The sequence below is a fragment of the Triticum aestivum genome, chromosome 2A (assembly GCF_018294505.1).
Source record: "Triticum aestivum cultivar Chinese Spring chromosome 2A, IWGSC CS RefSeq v2.1, whole genome shotgun sequence".
NCBI classification, from domain to species: domain Eukaryota; kingdom Viridiplantae; phylum Streptophyta; class Magnoliopsida; order Poales; family Poaceae; genus Triticum; species Triticum aestivum.
In genome coordinates, this window is record NC_057797.1 from 360433755 (window position 1) to 360456723 (window position 22969).

Below are 22969 nucleotides of genomic sequence, written 5' to 3' on the forward strand. Positions count from 1 at the left end.
ACGATTATAAGAAAATTCAATGTGAGGCAAGCATTCTTCCCACATTTTCTTATTATTCTTCAAAACAACCCTAAGCATAGTAGACAGTGTTCTATGGACTACTTCAGTTTGTCCATCAGTTTGGGGGTGACAAGTAGTACTAAAAAGTAGTTTAGTCCTCAACTTAGCCCATAAACATCGACAAAAGTGGCTAAGAAATTTAGTATCACGATCTGAAACAATAGTATTTGGCACACGATGCAAGCGAATAATTTCATGAAAGAACAAATCAGCAACATTAACATCATCATCATTTTTATGACATGGTATAAAGTGTGCCATTTTCGAGAACCTATCCACGACAACAAATATGCTATCCCTCCCCTTCTTTGTTCGAGGTAAACCTAAAACAAAGTCCATAGATATATCCTCCCAAGGAACACTAGGTACAGGCAAAGGCATATATAAACCATGAGGATTGAGTCGTGACTTAGCTTTTTGACATGTAGTGCAGCGAGCAACAAAACGCTCAACATCCCGTCTAATCTTTGGCCAAAAGAAATGTGTAGCAAGTATATCCTCCGTCTTCTTGACGCCAAAGTGTCCCATTGATCCTCCTCCATGCGCCTCCTGCAACAACAAAAGACGAACGGAGCTAGCTGGAATGCATAGCTTGTTAGCACGAAACACAAATCCATCGTTAAGAACGAACTTGTTCCAAGTTCTCCCTTCCTTTCAATTCTGCAATACATCTTTAAATTTAGCATCATGCATATATTGATCTTTGATGGTCTCCAAACCAAATATTTTAAAGTCAAGTTGTGAAAGCATAGTATAACGACGAGACAAAGCATCAGAAGTAACATTTCCTTTACCCTTTTTGTGTTTAATGACATAAGGGAAAGTCTCAATGAATTCAACCCATTTAGCATGTCTACGGTTTAGTTTTGCTTGACTTTTAATGTGTTTCAAAGATTCATGATCAGAATGTATAACAAATTCCTTGGGCCATAAATAATGTTGCCATGTTTCTAAGGTCCGAACAAGAGCATATAATTCTTTATCATAAGTAGAATAGTTCAGACTAGGCCCACTCAATTTTTCAGAAAAGTATGCAACAGGTTTGCCATCTTGTAATAACACACCTCCTAATCCAATTCCACTAGCATCACATTCAAGCTCAAAAGTCTTATTAAAATCAGGAAGTTGGAGTAAAGGAGCATGTGTCAACTTATCTTTCAATACCGTGAAGGCTTCTTCCTGTGCGGTACCCCAAACAAAAGGCACATCCTTCTTTGTAAGCTCGTTGAGAGGTGCAGCAATGGTGCTGAAATCTCTCACAAAACGCCTATAGAAACCAGCGAGACCAAGGAAACTCCTCACTTGTGTGACCGTTTTGGGCTGCGGCCAACTCTCAATAGCTTCAATCTTGGCTTTATCAACTTCAATTCCCTGTGGACTAACAACATAGCCAAGAAAAGATACTCGATCGGTGCAAAAGGTGCACTTTCCAAGGTTACCGAACAAACGTGCATCACGTAGAGCAATAAAAACAACACGTAAATGTTCCAAATGTTCCTCCAAAGATTTACTATAAATTAGTAAATCATCAAAACAGACTACCACAAATCGTCCAATGAAAGCACGTAAAACTTCGTTCATTAACCTCATGAAAGTACTAGGTGCATTAGTTAACCCAAAAGGCATGACTAACCACTCATATAATCCAAACTTAGTTTTAAATGTTGTTTTCCATTCATCTCCCAATTTCATACGAATTTGATGGTATCCACTACGCAAATCAACTTTGGAGAATATTGTAGAGCCACTCAATTCATCAAGCATGTCGTCTAGCCTAGGAATAGGATGACGATAACGAATAGTAATATTATTAATGCCTCGACAATCAACACACATACGCGACGTACCATCCTTTTTCGACACTAAAATGATAGGAACAGCACAAGGACTAAGGGATTCACGTATATAACCTTTGTCGAGCAGCTCCTGTACTTGACGCATAATCTCCTTCGTCTCCTCTAGATTGGTACGGTATGGCGCACGGTTGGGTAATGATGCACTGGGAATAAAGTCAATTTGATGCTCAATCCCTCGAATATGTGGTAATCCCGGTGGCACGTCTTGTGGAAAGACGTCAGCGAACTCCTGCAAAATGTTAGTGACAGCAGGAGGCAAAGAGGAAGGCACGTCCTCGAATGAAAATAATGCCTCTTTGCACACAAAAGCATAACAAACAGATTTGCTAAAATCTAGATCATCAATATCAGATTTGGTGGCAAGTAAACATGCACTTTTCAATTTAATTTCAGAAGCAACACTAGATGGTTTATTATTAGGCTTCGTTTGTTGCTCAAATTCTTTTGCCACAATCTGATTTTCACTATTATGTTTCTCCTGTTTTGCTTTATTAGCTCTATTAATATCATCTTTCAAAATGGAATCAGGAGTCATAGGAAGCAAAGTAATATTTTTATCCTTATGAACAAGAGTATACTGATTGTTTCTACCATGGCGTACAGAATTTTTATCAAATTGCCATGGTCTACCAAGTAATAAGGAACATGCTTGCATAGGTACCACATCACAATCAACATAATCAACATATGTAGAGATACTAAAATGCACACGAACAGTACGTGTTACCTTAACCTTGCCGCTGTTGTTGAACCATTGGATGTAGTAAGGATGTGGATGTGGTCTTGTGGTGAGAGATAGCTTCTCCACCATCTCCATGCTAGCCAAGTTGTTGCAGCTCCCTCCATCTATGATGACGCGAACAGAACGTTCCTTCACAACTCCCTTTGTATGGAACAAATTATGCCTCTGATTTTGCTCAGCTTGTGTGACCTGCACACTCAAAACACGTTGAGCAACTAAACATTCATACATGTCAGCATCTTCAGGAGCCATGTATTGCATCTCATGATCAGAATCATCTCCACCGTGTTCTTCACGTGTAATAAGAGCCAAAGTCTCCTCATCATAGTCACTAGCGGACTCATACCCACCATCCTCAGTAGCAATCATCACACACTGAGATTGGCATTCTCTCGCAAAATGTCCTCTTCCCTTACAACGACGACAAATAATATCACTTGTGTGCCCTATTGATGCCATGGAAGAAGAAGAGCTCTGCACAGGCCCGGCAGGTGTGCTCTTGGCAGATAGTGGTGGTTGTGCCTGCTTTCTTGAATCACGGCTTGAGGTGGCACCTGATGGAGGTGCTGGTGGAGTGGAAGTAGACGATGCACGTGGTGTCCATGATGAAGATCGACCTGCAGAAAAGTTAGTTCGCGCCAATGCCTGTCGATCCCGCACTTCACGTTCAGCTTTACAAGCAAGATGGAATAAACGAGTGATATTAGTATACTCCTTATACTCTAGAATGGTTTGAATCTCTCTATTTAATCCACCCATAAAACGTGCAAGCATAGCTTCATTCTCCTCAACAATACCACATCTAATCATGCTAGTTTGTAATTCCTGATAATATTCTTCTACAGAATTTTTTCCTTGTCTTAAGCGCTGCAATTTTTGAAGTAATTCACGTTGATAATATGGTGGAACCCAACGAGTATGCACAGCAGTTTTGAAAGCAGCCCAAGTAGCTGGAATAGGATATAATCTACAATGTTCAGACCACCAAACACATGCAAAGCTAGTGAAAGCACAAATAGCAGCAGGAACACGTCTCTCCTCAGGATATTGTAAACATGTAAATCGTTGTTCAGTTTCTAACTCCCAAGTAAGATATATATTAGGAACATATCTACCCTCAAATGGTGGAATATTCAATTTTAGTTTAGGAAGATGGTTATGTACCTCAGGTGGTGGTGCAGCCCTACCGTTGCGATTATATGCATGAGGATGACCTGGTGGTGGTGGTGCTGGTGGTTGCACGTAGTTCTGATTTTGATCAACCTCATCCTTGTAATGGTCCTCCACCTCTGCAGTAGCAGTAGGAGCGACAGAAGCACCAACAGTAGGTACAGCAGCACCAGAAGTTTGACCAGGCTCAATGGGAACGCGTTGTGCTCGTCCCACTTGATTTGGAAGACGATGTTGTTGTTGTTGTTGTAGAGGTGCGACAGGCGCAGAGGGCGGTGGAAGACGCACGAGCAATTCATTAAACTTGTTATCGAGCTTTGTTTCGAATGCCTTCTCAATGCCATCTATCTTCTCCATGGCCTCTTCAAATCTGTTTAGCACATTTTCCACTTGTCCACTCATCATTTGCTGAAACTTATCATGTAACTCTTTGTTCGTCATGTTCTCCCAGTCAATCGCGTCGGGTTGTGATCCTGCCATGGTTAGCAGCAATACACACAAGAATATGATCCTATAGACTACTAGAAAATGGCGGTGGTGGAGTGTCACAAATCCGTCAAGCAAATCTCAAATTCTTACCAGTTCTTACCCAGCAGCAGGCGGTGATCGGCAACCGTCGTAGTCAACACTCTCAAAGTTTGGATAGAGCGATTGCCAGGGAGAGTCAAACGCACGACGTAGATGTATGTGGAGCTAGGAAGGCTTATAATATGGTAGCAAAAAGGGTCAGCAATAATCAATTCAGAGATGCAAAGTTGAATAAACGCTCAACGACGGTACTGTGCTGGTCCTAGGCTAGACTGTGCTAGAGATGCGAGCCTAGAACACTAACAAAATCATGGCGCTGCACGTAAACAAGGGAGGAGCACGCTCTGAATTTTTTTTCTTTTTTTTTGCTCCACAACAATTTGTTTTTCGAAAAAGTCTACAAATGGTCTAAAAACTGCCTAGCCAGAATTTTCCAGACTTAGTTTTTTTGAGTTTGGAACTATTTTTCTTCTGCGGATGGGTCGAAAGTTGGGGAGTCCTGCTCTGTCACGACTCGGAGTACCGCGCGATCTGGAACTCGAAAACAAAGCAACAAATACTGGACTTGGACTGGTGGCGGAGATGAATCTGGTGGAAACTCAGACTGGTCGCAGATATATGTAGGATGGTGGAACTCGGTCTGGTGGCGAATCGGTGATGGAGGTGGACTCGAATTATCGTGATGGTGGTGGATATGTGGTATATGGAAGCGGTGATGACGATGGTGGTATATGGAACCGATGATGACGATGGTGGTATATGGCAGCGACGCTGATGATGATGCAGCGGCGGCGTGACTATTTGTGAATAGAACTCGAAACTCTAAAGGACTAGACACTAAGACCAGCAACCATACACGACGATGCAACCGCAAATTCAACACAGCAAATACAAAAAAGATTATGCAATGGCTCAGATTGGTTCGGATAGGATGAACTAACACTATTTTTTTGGCTTTTTCGTGGATTATAGGTATGAAGAACAGACTCGATCTAAACTATGAAAAACTGTAAAATCTCACCGAGCAATCTGGAAATCTGATACCACTTGATAGAGGCAAAGGTGTCCCGATGTTTCGATGAGATAGATATCATTTTCTGTGGGAGTCGACTTTGACGATCTGACTACGAACATGCGAAGACGCCTTAGCAATCGCTAAACCAACTTCTGAGGGTTATTGACCATGCCGGAGCACGATCAACCTGACCACGAGGGTCTATTTCCTGCGAGCAAACGAAGAACAAGCAAGAAACTGAGATTGCAATCCGGATATTGCGAATATAAGAGGAAAGCTTTATTAATGAAGGTGGGGTTCTGTGATGTCTTGGTCTGGTCGTTGGACACAAACGAAGTACGCGAAGTTGCAGCTATGGCGAACTTTTAGTCTAAACAAAACCCAAAGTCTAAACGATGCCCTAAGGGCTGTATATATGGAGGAGAGAGGGGGAATTTCGTGGCCTTTGGTGGAGGGGTCCGAAACCAACCCTAACTCTTGTTTCCCCACACATACGAACTCTAAAAACAGCCTATACTTAAGTACTTCGAAAATACATGGGCCTGGCCCAATAATAAGGTGACGCAACACCTAGAATAGCCTCTGGACGAAATTTATGCAGTGGCATCTTGTATATTTCGTCCAAGGCTTCATGCACTCATTATGGTGGCTTCGAAGTCCTAGAATCATCACTTGTAACTCCGTTCTTGTTCCCCTTGCACATGCCATCATCTCCATGCTTAAACTTGCTCCAAGGTTCATCTTTCTTGTCCAAGCTAGGCCCTTCATTTGTAAGCAAAACAAATGTATCCAATTTAGGCAGCATCATATTCTCATGAGCATTAGAATCGTTATCAAGAAATGGAAGTACCTGATAATTCAATTAGCGTGCGCGAGCTCTAGTAATTGGTCCAGTATGTATAGCACCAGGGGTTGTGGGTGTAACAATGGTATTGATGTCCTCATCATAGTTTGGACGAGATTGCCTTAACAACCAACCTAGTATTACGCAGGAACATGCTTTTGGCACTGTCAGTGGGCAGGTACTGTCCCACTGCATCAAGAGCTGACATTGTGGTTATAGTTGCCTCGCCACCTTCAGAAGGTGGCGGTTGCACCATTTTTTCCATAGCTTGCTGAAAAGTTGAGTTTTTATACATTAGTAGTACCATAACTGAAGATATTAAGGAGGCAACAAAACCAAACAAAATAGCTTTGGTCTATATACAAAACTTATTTTGGTGAACCCATGTAAAATATTAGTTGTATTTTACTGCAAAGTACATAATAAAACCAGGTTCCAAACATATGACCATGTACCATAGCTAATGTATTGTCTATTTCTTCACATTATATTGACAGCTAAGGATAAAGAGACAAAGTTTATAATACAATAAGCATAGTATGACATCATTTATATCACAAAACAACTGAGAACAGACAAACTGGCAATTGTAACATTGTGTGGGCAAGTCCAGCACGGAACTAGATTACAGGTCAAGATCAAAGGAACATCACTCCTCTCTTTTAAACCTTGTAAGGTGCAATGGTACGCTAAGACAACTGTGTATAAAATTGAAAAGAGAAATAGACATTGACTGAAAACCATGCAGTTCAAGGCACGAGTCAGAGTAAGTATTAGTTAAAAGGCATGAGGATTATGGACTTACAACAGCGGCTTTGACTGGTGTAGTCATGCCCTTCGTCTAGCTAGTGTGACATTCCTTGAAGATTTCCACAACATTTGGTTCAGGTACTTTTTGGTCCTTGCGGGCTTTCCTCTGCATTTGGAACAAGTCAATATAGATATGATAATATGGTACAATGAATAGAGTGAAACAACAACTAATTACAAGAGCCTCACAGTGTGCAATATAGATACGAGATCCTGTCGTCTGTTGGAATTTCACTTTCGTACGGTTGGCCTTATTCTTTGAACAGTTCACCTACAAGAAGATAGATTTGTGTGGCACATGCATAAATAGGACTTCAACATGTGATCGGATCACATATATATAATGTACCTGATACTTCGGATCAGACCAGTGTATAACGAGGCCTCTCCAGTCTTCATCCGATATATTTTCCACTAGAGATGTTTGGGCAAGTTCACTGTTAGCCTTGCCTTCAAAGAGAGTTTTCCTCAAGTTTTACCGATACTGTCGCAGAGCAGACTTGAAAACATGGGTGCAAGCTTGTCTGGTTGCATCATCTTGGCTATCCATCTTGAACCTCATCTGTTGAAAATCATGGGAGTCTCATTATCAGCAACCTAGAAAGTATGGGACAGAGCAAGACGGTATTACTAGTTTCCATACATAACCATACTTACAGATAAATGGTCGAGGAAGGTGTTGAACTGGGTTTCCTCTTTGTCAATTCTGTACTGAATCCATGTTGGGAGGCTACGTGCATGACACCTAACGACAACCGCTGCATCTGATACTAACTTGGCTGATTCTGTAGCATCACGTGTCCTTTTTAAACCTGCCTCAAAACAGATCTCCATTCTTCCTCCTCTAGATTTAGTTAACCTATCGAGCATTATCCCTGATGTTTGTTTCCTCTTGCGCCTAGGTGCTAGTCCAACAACGAACATAGGAAGTGTTAGTGTACATCAAACTATGAGACTACATATAAAGAAGCATGCAACTGTAACTTGACTCCAATAACTACCTTCTTCCTATTGAAGCTCACAAAGTTCATCTGATCTTGCCAACTCATCTTGTGTCAAGAGTGCTTTGGAAGTAGTTTCAGGTGGCAAGGGAGCTTGGGAACGTGCTCTAGCTGAGTTGACCAATGAGTAAATCGTGCAGCTGGCGGTACGGTGGAAGGTGTTGCAACAACTAGGGCTGTCTCTGCTTGTTTGGTGGCAGCTATTTGTTTCTATTTGTCCTGTTCTACACCTCGTGTAGCATGGATACCATGTTTGTACAATTTTCCACTGGACTTTGACCTTCAATTGCACCATCAGTACCAGCAGAATCTGCAGGATTCTTCGGCTTCCCTTTCCCTGTCAATCTGTGTTGCTTCCTCTTTCTCTGTTACATGTTAAGTCAAGCCGACAAGAAAAATGAATAACAATTTAGTTCTTCAGAACAAATTGATGTGTGATACAAAAGAACTGAACTTTGATGTTAGACAACCACATGATAGGAGAATGTAATATGTACGAAAAATAGGACGACATGAGATAACCAGAACTATGATGTATAAACTAAGCAGAAGTCATTTCACTAAATTAGAAGCAATGCAATGGAAGGTAGACACCATATGAAAGATGCTACAAATATCGCTCTGCCAAGTTAACAGTGTCTCATCATAAATGGTGTTTAAACAAATGTGAAGCAGTACAAGAAATAAATCATATGCAAGATGCAAACAACATCACACTACCAAGTTAAAGGTCTCTCGTCATTAGTGTCATTGCATATTCACAGCTTATGATATGTAAACTAAGGAGAAGGCATTTCAACAAATTAGAAGCAATGAAAGCTAGACACCATATGAAAGATGCAATGAAAATCACTCTACCAAGTTAAAACTGTCTCGTCATAAGTGCCATTTCAACAAATTAGAAGTAGTACAAGCTAGAAAAGAATGCGAGATGTAACCTATATCGCACTCCCAAGTCAAACGTGTCTTATGATAAGTGATTGTTGTAGGTTACACAACAATAGTACTTTGATGTAAGAACATGGTGTGATAGACAGATATTGTATGTTCTAGAAACAGGAACACGTGTCTTATTCACAAGTATAATGTGTAAAGTAAGTAGATGGAATTCAACAAAATTAGAAGCAATACAAGCTAGACATCATACATAACATGCAACCACATATAACAGTGCCAAGTTAGAGGGAGCACCTGTGATGGTGCACTAGGGGAGACGTGCTCATCATCAACATAGCTACGTTGAGTGTCTATGCATGTGTTGTCATGGAAATCATCTTGGGGGGATGGAGTAGAATTTGTAGAGGCCCTCAGTTTGGAAGGAGCACCTTTATCCGTTGCCTTGCTAACTTACTTTCGCTTTATTGATTTTGAATTGTTAAGTAAAACCGACAAGAAAAAGCAATAAAATTCACTCTTCAGAACTCATTCGTGCATGATACTGGCAATCACTACTTTAATGTAAGGCAAACACATGATACCAGGATGGAATAATACGAAAACAGGACGGGATGGCATATTCACAACTGTTGTGTAAACTAAGCAGAAACCATTTCAACAAATAAGAAGCAATGCAAGCTAGACACCACATGAAAGATGAAACCAATATGACTCTGCCAAGTTAAAAGCGTCCCATCATAAATGGCATTTCAACAAATTAGAAGCAGCACATGCTATAAATCATATGAAAGATGCAACTAATATCACACTGCATATGCTAAAGGTGTCTCGTCATATTGATTGATGTGGGATACAAAAACAATAGTTTTATGTAAGGACATTGTCGGTGTCAAAACCGGCGGATCTCGGGTAGGGGGTCCCGAACTGTGCGTCTAGGCCGGATGGTAACAGGAGGCAGGGGACACGAAGTTTTACCCAGGTTCGGGCCCTCTTGAGGGAGGTAAAACCCTACGTCCTGCTTGATTAATATTGATGATATGGGTAGTACAAGAGTAGATCTACAACGAGATCAGAGAGGCTAAACCCTAGAAGCTAGCCTATGGTATGATTGTATGTTGTCATTGTCCTACGGACTAAAACCCTTCAGTTTATATAGGCACCGGAGAGGGTTAGCATTACACAAGGTCGGTTACAAAGGAGGAGATATCCATATACGTATTGCCTAGCTTGCCTTCCACGCCAAGTAGAGTCCCATTCGGACACGAGACGAAGTCTTCAATATTGTATCTTCATAGTCCGGAGACCCCCTAATGCAGGACTCCCTCAGTAGCCCCTGAACTAGGCTTCAATGACGATGAGTCCGGCGCGCAGTATTGTCTTCGGCATTGCAAGGCGGGCTCCTTCTCCGAATACATCACAGAAGAATTTGAATACGAGGATAGTGTCCGACCCTGCAAAATAAGTTCCACATTCCACTGTAGAGAGAATAATATTTTTGCAGATCTAATTTGTTGGCTTGTTTTGGCAACACGACGTTACATCATGGCCCGGTGATTATTCGAACCATTTCTTTTAACCAGCCCCGCACATAATGCGAGGCAGTTTTTCAACACGTCTTGTCAAAGCAGAGATCGTGTCCCCTTATTACGGGATTCTCATCAATACGGGCATGGGTAACCCAACCGCACCATCAATTGCGGCGCTTGGGGGATAAACGAGTTTTACCAGGCAAGGGGGGACGCTTAGTTTTGTCTGCGCCTTTCTATCCACGCCTTCTTCCTCCTTTGCTCATCCGCTCCCGCACACTCGAGCTCTAGCGCCCAAGTCCTCACTTCCATCTCAACCTTCTCCAACCATGTCCGGGGCGGGAGGCAAGTGGATGGTCTCCTCCGTCACGGAGGGAGACATCAAGAAACTAAGGAGAGCCAGATACCTGCCCGATGACATCGCGTACCGGCTCCCAGATGAGGGGCAACTCATCCCCACCCCCAGGCCCCATGAGAGGGTGGTATTCCTCACCCATTTCCTCCGCGGATTGGGATTCCCTGTCCATCCCTTCGTCCGGGGCTCATGTTTTATTACGGCCTGGATTTCCACGATCTGGCCCCAAACTTCATCCTCAACATCTCGGCGTTTATCGTCGTGTGCGAGGCCTTCCTCCGCATCAAGCCCCACTTAGGCTTATGGCTGAAGACCTTCAACGTCAAGCCGAAGGTGATGGGCGGCCGCCAGGCGGAGTGATTGGGCGCCATGGTGGGCAAGATGCCCAACATAACATGGCTCGAGGGCTCCTTTGTGGAAACCATAAAGGGGTGGCAATCGGGGTGGTTCTATATCACCGAGCCGTGCGACCCCGCATGGGTAGCGGCCCCTGAGTTCCGATCTGGCATCCCCATGCGGCTCACCTCCTGGAAGGAGAAGGGCCTGTCCTGGGGTAATTCAAAAGAGCTGACCGGACTCCAGACATGTATTCAAAACATGGTGGACAAGAAGCTCAAGCTCGTCAACATAGTCCAGGTTATGCTCATCCGCCGGATACTCCCGTGCCAACAACGGGAGTTCACCTTGTGGGAGTTCAATCCGGCGCAGCACCGAACTCTGAACAGGCTCTTCGACACGACTCATGAAGATGCCTGGAGGGTGCTGTTCAAAAGTGCCGAGGTCCCTCCCCCTATTACTGAGGATCGCGGATTCAGTGCGAAGCGCCAAGCCAGTGCGGTAAGCTGCTTTACCTTTCACAGGATACTTATTTTTATATAGATTGACTCTATGCGGGATCTAAACTCCCTTGCCTTTGACAGGACTGGCAGAAGATGGCCGGACAGATCGACTGTCCGGCTACTTTGCCCGAAGGCCCCGCAGACGCCCTTCTGGCGAAGATGTTGACTCCGGCCCCTTATAAGGTGCCGGAGAAGACCAAGAAGGCCAAGGGAGCTCGAAAGAGTTCCCGACGCCAGGCGTCGTCAGACTCACCGTCCGATGACTCTGCGGCGCACTCTTCCCCCGAAGACGAGGAAGAAGAAGAAGATGCTCCCCCACCGACTGGGGGAGACAGAAAAAGGAAGGCCGCCCCAACTGGGGGGGGGGCGAAGGGTCCAAGAAGGGAAGAACCCTCCTTCCGGACAGCTCCACCGCCGCCGACGAAGACGAGTGGTTGCCCAGGGCCAAGCCCCCGGGGAGATCGTAAGTATTCGGATACCAAAGTAACCCATAGGATTCCTTTGTCGCACTGCTTTCCCTAATCGCCGAACATAATTATGCAGGCCGCCACGAGCCAATATCGAGGAATCCTTGGACGGCTCCCTGGGCTCGTTGGACATGGATAGCAATCCAGTCCCGACCACCACCTCCCCTCATCCTGCCGACGACGCTGAAGTGTTGTCTCAAGAGGCACCAGATCAAGGGGGGACCGTCCAGGAGGCGCCTCAAGGCGACCTTCCGGACTCCGGGAGCCGAGGGGACGGGGTCCCCGAGAGCTCCGAGTTCGGCCCTCAGCCGAACACCGCGCCGGATCCTCCAACGGTTCCAGGCTCAGGCAGGCGGTCCCCTTCTAAGAGGGGCAAAACGCCAGTGCCGGTGACCTCTAACCATCCAAAGGCACCGGACAGCCTGCTGGAAGCGCTTCACAGCGCTTCCATCGACGAGGAGCACCGCACCATCATGAGTGCGGTGATCCAGAAGGTTCAGTCTGCCAAGAGCAGATTGACTGAAGCCTGTGCCAGCCTTCTAATAGGCTTCGAGGTAAGTGTTTTAAAATTTAGTAGAAGTATAACCGCATAGACAGTAGCCCCTGATGCTTTGTTCGGTGTTCACAAAGAAAAGCCGAACAAAGGATCAAATAATATCGCAGGAGTCTAATATAAGTATGTCAATATGCATATGCAGGCTTCTCTGCTGGTGTCCGCCGCACTAACTGCGGAGGTCGCCGTACTGAAGCAGGACCTTGATGGGTCCAAGAAAGAGCTCGGCCTTGCCAAGAGGCAGCTCGAGGAGAACGAGGGTAAGTAATACCCTGTCTATAGATATGTATATATAAAAAAGGACGCGATTGCAAAATGACAGGATCATTGTATGTTTTGCCAGGGGCCATGACCGAGGTGGCGACCCTGAAGCAAGCGCTGACCAAGGCCGAAGATACAGCGGCCAAGGAGCACACCGAGCGAGAGAGGCATGAGGCTCGGGTGGGCGAGGTGCAGCAAGAGCTCCAGGCTCTCGTGACGAAGCACGAGGCGTTGGAGCTTGACTTGAAGACGCGAGAGTCTGAGCTTGCCACGGCCCGTGAGAGTGCGAAGAGTGCCAAGGCCGAGGCCTAGAAGGCCCTTCAGGAGATCGACACGATGAAGAAGATAGCGGCGGGTAAGGCTTTCTATATGCAAAGCAAGCATGTAAAAGTGAATTACCGATTACTTACCCGAATCCGGAGCTCTTCAGGAGCATTCGCAGATTTGCCCCGCAGTGTGTCCGATGCCGCACAATTTTACCAGGCCGAGGATGGAAGCTCGATGAAGAAGCTGTTCTGGTCTCAGTATGCTGAGGCCGAACATCCAGTGCCAATGAGCGATGAGCTGAAGCAGATGGTCGAGCTACATAAGGCGGCCGATCAGGCCATGAAGGGCTTCGTAGTCCGGTTGTGGCCTGGCGACGCCCTTTCGAACAGCTTCTTCGGCCTGGTGAGGCGGCTTGTGGATGCCTGCCCACGGCTGGAGGTCGTCAAGCGATCCGTCTGCATTGAAGGTGCACGCCGGGCTTTCGCCCGTGTAAAAAGGCAGTGGGTCAAGCTAGACGCCATGAAGCTGATCAAGGAGGGGCCGCCGGAGGGCAAGGAGCACCGCCACCCCGAGATGTACTATGAGGGTGTTCTGCCAGGTGCCCGTCTTATCGCGAATGAGTGTTCACAAAATGTAATATTTGAATGAGACTTGCTTGTTTTGTCCTGTATGTATGAAAACTTGTATCATACTCGCTATGCAACGCTTGTTAGAATTTAAAATATTACCTTCTATTTGGCTGTTTATCCAATCTGAGAGATGGCTAGTCCTCGGCTTCTGCCCCCATGCCACGAGTGCTGGGGTGTTCGGGATAAACCTGAGCACTCTTGTTCCCATGTTTGGGTCCTTCGAGGGAGGTGCTCAGCACCACGAACAAGGCAACCGGACTAATAATGCTTTATCACTCTCACTTAGCCATAGAATTCTATAATTTTAAATTTCGGTGAAGCCCCTGGTATTCAGAAGGCCGAATTCGAGGCGCGATACACGCCTGTAAGCCGGACAGAGCCGGCCCCTCGCCCTAAGAGGCATAAGTCTTTAGGGACTCGAAAAACCTCGCCGAACAGCGACCAGTCTCTCACCTTATCATGACAGTCAGTTTTAGCTTTCTCTACTGAGGTGCTCAGCCCGGCAGAACCGGGGCACAATCACAGTAGTTCTCCTAGCGCTACCTTAGCCGATAGAGCGGAACGTAAGGTACCAAAACATAGGAGCCGGGCAAACCAAACATTTGACCAAAGACATGATTCGGAGCTGATGCATATAATGCTATAAGTTCGGGGTGACGCAGTTGTGAAAGTGTTCGGACTTTTCACGCCGCATTGTGGGGTATGTGAGCCCCTGGTGTGTTGGCCGTACCAGAGTGTATGGTTGCAAGGCGTCATTAATGAACACACACACACACACACACACATATATAAAACAATAATGCAATAGTAGTTGTAATGTCATGCATTGTTTATTGAAAAATTGCGTTAAAGCAGAGTGACACAGATAGTGCGATAAGCAAAAGAGTAGGACTATGTCCCTTCCAAGGGCGAGCTGACGAATGATATGAAATCTGTAATCAACCTGGGAATTCCGTTGTATAACGTAGTTGTCTGCCTCCTTGGTTGATGTATCATGTGTTCGGCAATAGAGCTGCCGGACAGTGTTTCCAGAGATTAAAGTCCTGAAAGGAAAAGAAAAATAACCAAACGGGAAGCCCCTAGTGCGATTTAGGCCGCGTTTTGGGGCGTGCCGCAGTTGTGCCCCCCTCCCCACCTATGCCCATGGTATTTTTAATGCGTAATTATGTATGCGCGGCACGAATATCGCCGTTGGGCTGGGATTGGGGTGGTCGCCGTATTGCTACGCGAGCTCAGATCACGCTAGGCGGTCTATTTGCCGATTTCCCCGAGCGCGCTTGAAGGTGTCCGGGCTTTGAAACGCCAAACTGGTAGATTGCCTTGAGAGGCTGCTTTGCACTTCTGCTGCGAGGGCCGCGGTGTGCTCCTCTGTTCAGACAGAGCGCTCTGTGTTTCCATCGACTATAATAACTCCGTGAGGTCCTGGCATCTTGAGCTTGAGGTATGCATAATGCGGTACCACATTGAATTTAGCAAATGCGGTTTGTCCGAGCAGCGCGTGATAACCACTGCGGAACGGGACTATATCAAAGATTAACTCTTTGCTTCGAAAGTTATCCGAGGATCCGAAGACCACTTCCAGTGTAATTGAGCTTGTGCAATGGGCCTATATGCCCGGAATGATCCCCTTAAAGGTCATTTTTGTGGGTTTGATCCTTGAGGGGTCTATACCCATTTTGCACACTGTGTCCTGATAAAGCAGGTTCAGGCTGCTGCCGCCATCCATAAGGACTCGTGTGAGGTGAAATCTGTCCATGATTGGGTCTAGGACCAGTGCGGCGAATCCGCCATGACGGATACTAATGGGGTGGTCCCTGCGATCGAAGGTGATCGGACAGGAGGACCAAGGGTTGAACTTTGGGGTGAATGCCTCCAACGCATATACGTCCCTGAGCGCATGTTTTCGCTCCCTCTTGGCGATGTGGGTTGCGTATATCATGTTCACCGTCCGCACTTGCGGGGGAAACCTCTTATGTCCTCCAGTGTGCGGCTGTTGGGGTTCTTCCTCGTCATCGCTATGCGGCCCCTTGTCCTTGTTTTCAGCAATTAACTTGCCGGCCTACTTGAACACCCAACAATCCCTATTGGTGTGATTGGCTGGCTTGTCTGGGGTGCCGTGTATTTGACACGAGCGATCGAGTATGCGGTCCCAGCTGGACGGACCCGGCGTACTTTGTTTAAATGGCTTTTTCTGTTGACCGGGTTTAGAGCCTTTGAATATGGCATTGACTGCCGTATCCTCAGTATTTTCGCTATTAATGCAGCGCTTATGCTTGTTGCGATGTGACCTGCTATTGTCATCCTTGGTATCTGAGGTACCATGGTTCTTTGATATGTTATTACTGCGAGCCAGCCAACTATCTTCTCCCGCACAAAAGCAGGTCATGAGCGTCGTGAGAGCTGCCATAGATTTCGGCTTTTCCTGACCAAGGTGCCGGGCTAGCCACTCGTCTCAGATGTTTTGCTTGAAAGCTGCTAAGGCCTCCGCATCCGGACAGTCGACGATTTGATTTTTCTTTGTGAGGAACCGAGTCCAAAATTGCCTGGCCGATTCTTATGGCTGCTGAATTATGTGGCTCAAGTCATCGGCGTCTGGTGGTCGCACATAAGTGCCCTGAAAGTTGTCGAGGAATGCGGCTTCCAGATCTTCCCAATAGCTAATGGAGTCCGCTGGCAAGCTATTAAACCAATGCCGCGCTGGTCCTTTGAGCTTTAGTGGGAGGTATTTGATGGCATGTAAGTCATCACCGCGAGCCATGTGGATGTGGAGGAGGAAGTCCTCAATCCATACTGCGGGATCTATTGTGCCGTCGTATGATTCAATGTTTACAGGTTTGAAACCTTTTGGGAATTGATGTTCCATTACTTCGTCTGTGAAGCATAAGGGGTGTGCGACGCCTCTATATTGGGCTATATCTCGACGCAGCTCGAATGGGTATTGCCCGCTGTGTTCAGCCCGGGCGGATTTGCTTTTACTGTATCCGGCGTGACGTTTATCGTCTCGCAGAGTGGTGCGCCCTCGTGATCCGTAGATCGATCTTGAATGCTTTTCTTTGTCCTCCAATATGTCTCGCAGGTCTGGCGTATCTCCACATGCCTTTTTATTTGAATGGCATTGGGGTGGAGGCTGAGCTTTTGGCTGGAATGCCTCTCTATCGCGGCCATGAGGTGGCCGATCAGCCATATCATATGCTTCTTCCTCCAGTCGGGGTAGTAACCTGCGCCTTGGGTAACTCTTGGAGGGGCGCTCGCGTTTATAGTTCTCGGCTGCGAGGACTTCAATCCATTTGTCAGCTAGCAGATCTTGATCAGCTTGAAGCTGCTGCTTTTTCTTCAGGCTATTTGCCGTGGCCATAAGCCGGCGCTTGAAGCGCTCTTGTTCGACGGGATCCTCTGGGACGGCGAATTCATCATCGCCGAGGCTTGCCTCGTCTTTGGAGGGGGCATGTAATTGTCATCCTCCTCCTCTCCGCCAGCCGCTCTCTCAGGAGAGCTGGCTCCTTCATCCTCCTGCTCTAAATCTTGCTGGAGGGGATTGTTGTTGTCTTCGGCGCTATCCGGAGTGTTATTATATCTTGTGCCGGTATCACCACTTTTGCTTTGGCGGGACTTAGAGCGGCGCCGCTGACGTTGGCGCTTGGGTTGCTTCTTGGAGGGGTCATCCTCCGCTATCTCGTCGCCATTGCCCTCGTTGGGTGTATCCACCATGTATATGTCATATGACGATGTGGCTTTCCAGTGCCCTATAGGCGCTGGTTCGCGTTCGTCTCCTACATCATCGTCCATACTGTCGATGTCTTCGGAGTCGAAGTCGAGCATGTCGGTTAAATCATCGACATTGGCTACGAAGTGGGTGGTGGGTGGGCGTCTAATTTCTTCGTCTTCCGCATCCCAATCCTGTTGGCCATAATCCGGCCAGGGCTCTCCTGACAAAGAGAGAGTCCTTAGTGAATTCAGAATGTCACCGAGGGGCGAGTGCTGGAAGATATCTGCGGCGGTGAATTCCATGATCGGCGCCCAATCGGATTCGATTGGCAGGGGCGTGGACGGTTCGGAGTCCGGGAAAGAGTCCGGCACCTTGGAGTCACGGGCTGCGCAGAGGTTTATGCTGGTGTTTGGCTCGATCGCCGTCGAGACTGTAGCCCCTGAGGTGGTGTCTAGCCACCCATCCTCGATTGGCGCAGTTTGCTCCGAGCTGAGGATCGGAGCAGATGCTGGTGCGGCCTCTGGGGTACTGTTCGGCAGCAGAGTTAGGTCATACCCATCGCGATAGTGCGGCGCACCCGGCTGTGGCTCGAATCCGTCGAAGATCAAGTCTCTGCGGATGTCGGCCGTGTAGTTCAAACTTACAAATCTGACCTGATGGCCAGGGGCGTATCTTTCAATCTGCTCCAGATGGCCAAGCGAATTAGCTCGCAGTGCAAAGCCGCCGAATACGAAGATCTGTCCGGGGAGAAAAGTCTCACCCTAGACCGCATCGCTATCGATGATAGTAGGATCCATCAAGCCTAACGGCGACGACACAGAGGAACTCTCAATGAAAGCACCAATGTCGGTGTCAAAACCGGCGGATCTCGGGTAGGGGGTCCCGAACAGTCCGTCTAGGCTGGATGGTAACAGGAGGCAAGGGACATGAAGTTTTACCCAGGTTCGGGCCCTCTTGATGGAGGTAAAACCCTACGTCCTGCTTGATTAATATTTATGATATGGGTAGTACAAGAGTAGATCTACCACGATATCAGAGAGGCTAAACCCTAGAAGCTAGCCTATGGTATGATTGTATGTTGTCATTGTCCTACGAACTAAAACCCTTCGGTTTATATAGGCACCGGAGAGGGTTAGGGTTACACAAGGTCGGTTACAAAGGAGGAGATATCCATATACGTATTGCCTAGCTTGCCTTCCACGCCAAGTAGAGTCCCATCCGGACACGAGACGAAGTCTTCAATCTTGTATCTTCATAGTCTAACAGTCCGGCCAATGGAGATAGTCCGGCTGTCCGGAGACCCCCTAATCCAGGACTCCCTCAGACATGCTTAATAGACAGATGTACTGTGTACTAAAAACAGAAGGCATGTCACACTAACAGGTATAATATATAAACTAAGCAGAATAACACATGCAATTTAATCAGATTGGAAGAATTACAATCTATACACCATATGCAACATGCAACCACAATCACGCTGCCAAGTTAGAGCAAGCACCTGCGATGCTAGTGTAGGGGAAATGTGGTAATCAACTATAGATCTACGTTCACTATCTTCATCTAGCCTTGCTGTTTCTTGAGAATCATGTGGGGAGGCTGATGTTGCAATCTTTAAATGAGGATCTTTTCTCATAGTAGTCCACTGGCCTGACTGCCTCATCATAAGTGATTGATGAGGGATACACGAGAACATTAGTTTGATGTAAGAACATGGTTAATAGACATATGTACTAGTATGTACCAAAAATAGGAAGGCATGTCATATTCAAAGGTATAGTGTGCAAGCTAGGCAGATGCAATTTAACCAAATTGGAAGCAATACAAGCTAGGCATCCGGCTGGAGTGGTGAGCATGATCATCTAGGACCTGAGAGTCTGGCGGGAGGCGGGCTGCTTCGCCACCATCGTGGCTTTTTAGCTGGCTTCCAGGTGATGCTTGTCTGTGCTGGGCTTGTCACTGGCTCAGCCAGTGCCCTGACTAGCTATTTGACTTCTGGTGCTCCTGGGATGGTGGTTCATGTAAACAGTATCTTTCCTTATCTTAATAAAGACCGACTTCGGCCTTTCGAATACAAGCTAGACACCATATGCAACATGCAACCACATATGACACCGCGAAGTTAAAGCAGACACTTGGGATGGTGGTTCACTGAGAGCGAGATTGTTAACTCCAGAGCTACGTTTACCATCTCCATCCACTGACACTACACCCTTTAAAGTGCTGAAATGTGTCTGGCCTACCCGCGTACGAAGTTGGAGCGACTTCTCTCTTTTCTTTTCTACTTCTGTGAAGGCAGAGTCTGAAATACCCTTGCATAAAAACACAATAGTGAGAGTATGGGCGAAGTGTGTGCAGAACTAGTGCACTTCTAAAGTAGCAGATAGCAAGTGGCTGAAAAATAAATGACAGGATACATATGATAGCTCTACAACATTGCATGGCAAACAAAGTTAGATTCTACTCCATATGATTTTGTAATATATGAGCACAGGAAATGTAGGTACTCCTCTAGTACAGCACCACATGTGGTCCTATCAAGATAACAGTCAACTAAAAATAAATAGGTTAGTCAAATTTTTTAAGAACTGTCCGATCTATAAGGAACGGGGAGATGGCCTTCGTCTACCTCCTGCCAGTCACTGTTGATGATCTTTCTCGAACCGCCAGCGACCACCGGCCCAGACCCCTGCCTCCGCCGCCCCGCCCTCCCCTGGACCTCACACCACCGCCGTGCTTGGTAGCGCCCCCAGGCCATCCCTTTAATCCCGACCGACCTCCAGATCGGGCGCCAGCAGCTCTAGGCCCCACACTCCCCTAAGATAAATACCGAGGCGCTGCTTCCCTGGCATAATAGGTGGACTACCGCCTGCTACGCCGGGGAATGCTTCCGTTAATTGGGAATCAACTGACCAGGAATTGAAATCCAGGGGGGCGACGGACCTCTAGCTAAGGTGAAATAGTATATGAGGAGAAACCTTGTGCATCGCAAGTTACTAGGAATATCTAGTATCAAGAAGAAGCAGTCAACTAGTGTCTTCTACGGGATGAATACCGTGCAAGCAGACACATAAGATTTGCATGAATAAGGGAAGAGGAGTACCATTTTCGGTTGCCAGTGTGGTGGCCTCCATATGTCACGCCGATCTTCTTCTTTTTGCCGGGGAAACCGATGTTTTGGAGGAGGGTGCGGGCTTGGACGAACCCATGGCCAAATTGTTGACTGTGTTGCCATGGCCACATGTCGACAGAGGGGAAACAGATCCAAGGCGGCGAAGGATGGCGTAGCAGGAACAACTCCGGTGCGGTGGACGGTGGCGAAGTTAGAGCGGCAGCGGTGAGGCGCAGGACGGTGTGGTTGAACTGGCTCGGGTACGGACAGCTCGGCCTCGGCTTCAACTACTAACCTTGGAGGGCGTTGCGGTTGAGGTTGCGGTGGACGACGGCGTCGGGGTATCGGCTCCGGCGTGACGGAGGAGGGCGGTGGTTGATGGGTGGGATGGGGTTACGGGCGGAGGACGCCGGGGTTTCACGGCTAGTGGAGAGGTAGTTTCGGCGCCCACGGAGTACGAATGGGGAATCGGACGGGGGTGGGGGGGTGGGGGAGCTAAGGGAGAACCATGTTTCGGTCAGGGACGCACTTGTTTTTGGCTTTTTTTGAATAGATGGGACACGCTTGTTTGAAATTTGGGGAAAGTACAAACTTTCCCCCTCTTAAATTTCAGACCTACTGCGGGTCGGGAGTAGGATGGTGATCCCAAGTGTCCCAAATAGTGGGCGGGAGCGATTTCGGCCGTACGCATGCGTGCTTAGGCGGCCATTGTGTATGAATGTTTTTCGAAGGCGGTTGCGTGGCGTCTAGATGAAGCTGCAAACCTACCCCGGTTTAGACCTTTGGACGTCGGGCCGGTAGGTTTCATGGGTCGGAGTTAGAAAAGTAATTTCCTTCTACTACCAAACATTGGTCTCACGCGGTTTCGGGCGAGTAGAGGCTCTTTTCGCGCTTCGTTCGAAATTTTGAAACAGAAGCGTTCACGTTTAGAGTACTCTTGAAATTTTGAGGATTGACCTAAATAGACAATGTTAAATTTGACCTTGTATGTTTGAAAACCTCATTAAATTATCCGCTTCTTTTTGAAATTTTGACACTTGGAAATCCTATAACTACGATTATTTTGGAATGGAGGAGCTAAATTTGAATCTATTTTGTACATGACTATATATGCTATTATGGACAAAATCAGAGCAAAGATTGGTGCCCCCATAATTTAGGTATGATTTACAAATGCCATGATATCGAATTCAAATAATTGAATGGACTTCATGTTGAATTCGATTTTTTTTAAACCACCTTAAGTTGAATTCAAATGTATGCTAGTTCATAGCTAGCTATTTATAATGTTCAGTGTGTAACTTTCGTATGTATAATGTGCTTTACACACACAACATGAACTATACTCACGTTTATATTCGATTGCTAAAGCGATGCATTATCTGGAGTTCAAAATACTAACTATGTGGATCAATTATGTCGAATAATAACATAGACATGCTCAAATTCGATAGAATCTAGATGTCTGATGGATCAATGACCATTCCTTACGCGAATTGCAAATATCATGATCCCATCCTAATATTTGGATACAATTTATATCTTTAGTCAATGTGTACATCCGTCTTTTATGTGTAGTTTCACTCTCCATCGGTGGTCTCTCACACATGCTCACACACTCTCTCCCGAGGTGTCTTTCTCGCAGACATGCTCTCGATATAACCCTCCCTCCCTCTTGTAACCATTTACGACTGTTTTCACTAATCTTTATCATAAGCACTCTTCCTCTCACAAGCATACACACGCGCAATCCCCATCGACCCTTTCTATATACATAGACCTGCCTACGTGTCTCCTGTATGCACATTATCTTTAGGCCTGTCTCTCACGCATTGTCTCACACCTCTCTTCCTAATCGACGAGTATGATTCTAGCAGAGCATTCTGTAGTATGCCCCTTAAATTTAGGTTGGATGAATAGTAATATCAGAGATAAGGGGTTACCTTAGTCTAAGCGCCTAGGGTTACAAATCCTAGCCAGCTTTGTCAGTGGACATAGAGTCCTTCACAATTCTGCTATCTTTGTCTTGTACGACTAGTCATCCATGGGTCTCCCTAAATGTGTCACGGGCCGACCAATGTAGCGCAGGACGGAACCGAACCAAGGGCCTCACCTCGACCCACCGGACCTCACATGGTGACACACCCTCTGCCCCCAGGTCTCGTTATCTTCTCACACCCACACATACCAACACAGACACCACAAAAAAATTCTCCTCGTGCCTCTATCCCCTCCCCCCTTGCATATACACACTCAAGGGAATCTCTCGCCGTGACATCATATTCGTCTCTCTCTCTCTAGACCTCTCTCATTTCTCGTGCTATCTCTCCC